Here is a 6,000-nt window from a genome sequence, read left to right as displayed (position 1 = left end):
GTGTTATATCCTTTGGGCAGCATCATTGATGAACATGGTGGATCTGATGCAGATGTGAAAGCATGGATCGGTAAAGCAAGAGCAGCATATTTACAACTGAAGAACATCTGGAACTCAGAACAACTGTCTGTCAACTAACACGAAGGTCAGGATTTTCAATACAAATGTCAGGACAGTTCTACTGTATGGAGCAGAAACCTGGAGAACTACGAAAGCCATCATCCAGAAAATACAGGTGTTTATTAACAGTTGTCTACGCAAAATACTTCAGATCCATTTGCCAGACACTGTTAGCAACAATCAACTGTGGGAGAGAACAAACCAGATTCCAGTGGAGGAAGAAATCAGAAAGAAGCGCTAGAAGTGGATAGGACACACATTGAGGAAAGCACTCAACTGCCTCACAAGACAAGCCCTCATCACATGAAATCCTCAAGGCCAAAGGAAAAGAGGACGATCAAAGAACACATTACTCTGAGAAATGGAGACAGATATGATAAGAATGAACAAAAATTGTTTAGAACTATAAAGAAAGGTCCAGGTCAGATTGTATTGGAGAATGCTGGTCGGTGGCTTATGCTCTATTAGGAGTAACAGGCGTAAGTAAGTGTTATATCCTGATGTGAATAAGGAATGGTAAATTTTGGGATCCATTTATGGACCAATACTATACATATAGTTTTTTTATTCTATAATTGTTAAGTAGCTAAACTATTCATAATCGTGTTCCTCTTATTATAAGCTTCTCCTTGACTCATAGACTATTATGGTACGATTTACCATTCTTGAGTTATGCTCAGTTTATTCATTACAGTCTCCTACATTCACAGCTACTTTTAGTTAAATCTTATTCAAATATTTTCTTCTAGTTTGTGGTGTGATGCGGTCTGTTTGATTCGTATATAAACCAAGTATGTTTGAAATATAATGATTCATATCGCGGAGTGTGAGATTGGTGTTCTAGACTTAAGAGGCACGTTTTGAAGATGGAAAGACTGAATCTCGATCTCTGAATCAGTTACTTCTTAAAACAATTCAATACTATCAAGATGATTCTTAAATATTCCATATTCTAAAATGAACAGTTTGGATACAATTAAGAGACGCTGTAGATGACCTGCCCCTTCTATCTCATAGACGTTAACAAATATAGATGAAGACAACTAGTGTAGTAGCAGCCTCTGCATCAGTAGACCTCAACATACACACATAGGAAAAAGTAACATCCTCAAATACAACACGGAGAACACTGAAGCAATCAAACTCGATAGAGAAACTCTGGAAGAGGTGGAATCTTTCATGTACCTGGTCAGCATCATCGATGAACAAGAAGGATTTGATGCAAACATAAAGGCGAGGATTGGAAAAGCAAGGACCGCATTCCTACACTTCAAGATAAAATTGAACTCAAAACAACTGTCAAGAAATATCAAGGTCGAAATTTTCAATACGAACGTCAAGACATTTCTATTGTATGGAGCTGAAACATGAAGAACTACTACAACCATCATCAAGAAGGTACGATTATTGATAAACAGTTGTCTGAGCAAGATACTGAACGTCCGTTGGCCGCTACAAGAGCAAACAAACCAGCCTACAACTGAAGAGGAAATTAGTAAACGATGTTGGAACTGGATAGGACATACCTTGTAGAAATAATCAAACTGTAACACAATGCAAGCACTAGCTTGAAATCATGAAGGGAAACAGAAAACAGTCAGGCCAAAAAAGTACACTGCGTCGAGAATCGGAAGAAGATATGATTAGGATGGATAGTAATTGAAACTAACTAGAAAGGTTTGCCCAGTATATGGTTGAATGGAGAATTCTCTTGGATGGTCTATGCTTCCTCACAAGGGATAATAAGTGTATATTAGCAAGTTCATTTTTTTTATTTAATATTATGTAGTAGTTATGCAACAGTTTTCTTTTTTGGTTTTTGTCTCTACAAAAGTGATTTCCTTCAGTTGAATTGACATTTCAATTACATACCAATCATGAATAGAGGATCTATTTTTAAACTATCAATGATATTCATTATTATGATATTCAGACTGGTTAATATAACTTTGAATAAAACATAATTTGTGTTGGATCAAGTTCCGTTTGGTTTCATTGATACAATTACTCTACTTGTATAGATAATGACCCCTTCTTTTCATTCAATTCTTTTCTTTCCTTATCACAATTTCAATATTTTCTCACTTCGAGTGTTGTCAATCTATAAGCAGAAAATGTAAATAATATATATTATATTGTTATATTTTTAAGAAGGTTTCATGAGGAATGAAGGTGACTACCAGAACTCAGTAGCTAAGTGGAGAACGTGATGTCGTTTGAAGCAAACGATACTGGGTTTGAGTCCCAGAGTGAACATCAACTCTGGGATGCAGATACAACCAGCTCAGGAGTCCCAAATAGGACGAAATGCGCTTCATGGATTCCACTTCTAGCCACTATCTATCTTTGCTTAAAATATCTAATATTGTTATATTTTTAAGAAGGTTTCGGGGATCTGTATAATTGTCTTGGTTAATATCACGTAATGATCTTAGTTTTTTTTTTTAAAAAAAACAACTTGGAAACCAGAAAATAGCTATCTTATCCAATCAAAGAATTTCTTACCAATGTCCATCTATGACTGTGACAACTGAGCTCAAATTCATCGTTTTTAGTCTAAAACACGAACACTTTACTCCTAGATCATTCATTTGACTACCAAAGGTGTACCCCTTTAGCTTCATTCATTTAGTCATATGCTTTACAACTAAAGTGCATATACTGCACAATTCATGTTTTTTTGGTTAGAAATTCTGGAACTGCATCTTAGAGCTAAACACTAAGGAACACGTGATTATTATGGGTATATGCGTTACTTTCCGTATTAATTCTGTTAAATAACTTCTCATGATTATTTTATCATCTTAATTTCTAAAGTACGATTGTAGTGAACGAGAACACAAATGGGAACAATCGAATGTATTTAAGCACAAAATTACAGAAAATCTTAGTAAGACCTGTAAACCATATAGTAAATACTTTATTTGCAAAACTTCAATCAATCTTCTGATTTCATTAATCCCTCATTTCCATACCAATCATTCTCTGTTGTCATTCTCTTTTCTTCAATCTTCTTAACCTTCTACCTCCAGGTATTTCACTTTCTATTGATGATATATACTACTTATATCTATCAACACCACACTCTTACCAACAAAATGGTAACATACAGCAAAAGACTAGACTAGCAAAAAGGAATTCTCATACTCTACGGCATTATCAAGTCTTTTTTATGTAGCTAAGGTAGTAGTGCTAACTAATTAGATAGAACGACACCTTGATTTCTTAAGCATATTCGTGTCAACTATGATTTTTAATCAGAGAGTTATTTTGTGGATATTATAGTAATTAAATGGTTGAATTCATAAGTTATTTAAATCCAAACCACCCTGAAAAACCTGGAAGCACTGGACGACCGTTTTGTCACATTGTGTGACTCCTCAGAAGTGCGCATCCATGATCCCGCACGCCTAGTATGGGACTCCTGTCACATGCGTTATCATGGATGAGCATCGTTGAGGAGTCTGATACTAGGACGAAACGGCCATCAAGTGCTCCCAGGTTTTCCATTGAATTCTAGCTTCCATTGATTCATGAATTTTAGAATGATTTGTTTCAGTTAAAAAATTACAAAATCAGTAAACATTTGCTGAACTATTTAAAATATGAATTGTATGATGATTGAAAGTAGAATCGTATTTAAAAACTGTGAAAATGAACAATTTGAACTAATCGAATATATTGACTGGAGTGGCTAACAACAACGAATGAAATCGGGGAAAAGTCTTTATAAATTCCTATATTTACTAATCATACATACTCCAATGTGTGACTGGAAGAAAGTATATCAGATTTCTAGTGACTGATGGTGACCATTGGGACTCGAAATTGAAGTGTTTGAAGAAGATATCCACCAAGTTCATCGAAATATGTCTAGTCGACATTGTGAATGAATTGAAATTATACATGTAAACCATTGGATAAAGGATCTGTGGACTAGAGTTTACGTTTTCACATGCAAGACTGAAATTCTTTGCTAACAAGTTCACGGATGCGAATTATTGAAATGTTTAATCAGATACTGATCTAGTCCTTACTAGTTTCCAATGTTTTTTAAAAATTAAAATCATTTCAATGGTTAAGATCATGAGTGGATTAAAGCTAGACCACCATGGGAAACCTGGAGGCACTGAGTGGCCATTTTGTTCTATTGTAGGACTCCTCAGTAGTGTGCACCCACGATCCTGACTCGCGGGATTCGAACCCAGGACTAATCTGTGAGAGCGCTTAATCAATAGAACACTGAGCTGGCTGGCTTCCAACAGTGTTAATGTCTAACATCAACTAATCCACGAAATTGAGCGACATATCCACCATTGTCATCAGTCAGTTACCATCTCACAACTGACCCGGTTGAACTCTACTGGTCACTGCTTCTCACTAGAACTCCATGAAATACCTCATGAAACCAGTCACTAGTGAGCATATGTTGAATAATATCAGAAGGGGTTTTTATGGATGTTATCGTAATTTCAATAGTTGAAATCATGAGTCAATTGAACCTAGAACAGTTTTTGATGTTAACTATAAAATCGGAGATTTACTTCCTCACTTATTATTTTCATATTTTACATAACTTACAATGATCTTTACTTTGATAGTAATCTGACTGAAACAAGTTGGATTAATAAAACCTGTTTCGCAAATTATTAAACATCACAACGTCGTACATACGATGTTCAGTCATTTAGAAACAATTGACCACATTACAACTTCTTAGTTGATAGGATCTCGTTACCATTGTAAAGAACTAGAAAAACACAATATTCTGATCATTATTCAGAAATGAATCACGTGTATATTTTACACTATACACATGAAATAATATAAAAAAACATCACAGTACTACTGTTATGATCCTCTCCTATTACAACCAAGCTATTCCTATTGTTTAGTATTCTCGGACACCGATTCACTTGACAAGTCCCCAAATCAGAACACGGTTGAACAGGAAAAGTGATTATATTCCAAATAACAAAGGTAGATGGAAGTAAGAAGCATAATAGGAAAAACGTTAGTATATTTATAGTTTTTACATTAGAAGATTCTAGAGTGCTCTCCAAGTATCGACTAGTGCCATTTGGATAAGTATAAGCAAATGACAGTAGTATAGTCTGATTGTGGAAAAAAATCTTGGAAGTCTGATCAGACATAATAGGTTGGTGTCTGACGATTCGGATTCGAAAAGCTCGTTTGGCTTTTGCTAACTTAAGTCACCTATGGCGAACGGGAGATATATGTCTGTCAATTGGGAGACGAGTATGCTACGCGGCAGTTCTCTCTGTTTTACTTTACAGCTGCGAAACGTGGCCATTAAGAATAGAAGGTACTCGTAAGCTACTAGTATTTGACCACAGATGCCTTAGAAATATTGCTCGCATCTGGTGGGATCACCAGGTAAGTAGTAGTGAGGTTAGACGCAGCGTATTAGAGAATGATGATGGTAAATCAGTTGATGAGGTTGTAAATATTCTCCAACACAGATGGTCAGGCCACGTGTTATGTATGACTGAACACCGATTACCGCGACGCGTAATGCTGACTAGTGTTTTGAGTGGTTGGAAGAAAGTTAGAAGCGATCAAATCAAAACGTGGCATCAGCAAGCACTGATGGATAGCGGCTAGAAGTGGAATCCATGAAGCGCATTTCGTCCTATTTGGGACTCCTGAGCTGAATGTATCTGCATCCCAGAGTTGATGTTCACTCTGGGACTCAAACCCAGTATTGTTCGCTTCAAACGACATCACGTTCTCCACTTAGCTACTGAGTTCTGGTAGTCACCTTCATTCCTCATGAAACCTTCTTAAAAATATAACAATATAATATATATTATTTACATTTTCTGCTTATAGATTGACAACACTCGAAGTGAGAAAATA

This window comes from Schistosoma haematobium, chromosome 7 (genome assembly GCF_000699445.3).
Source record: "Schistosoma haematobium chromosome 7, whole genome shotgun sequence".
NCBI lineage: Eukaryota > Metazoa > Platyhelminthes > Trematoda > Strigeidida > Schistosomatidae > Schistosoma > Schistosoma haematobium.
The sequence above is the reverse complement of the archived record's forward strand: the minus strand, read 5'-3'. Positions refer to the sequence as shown.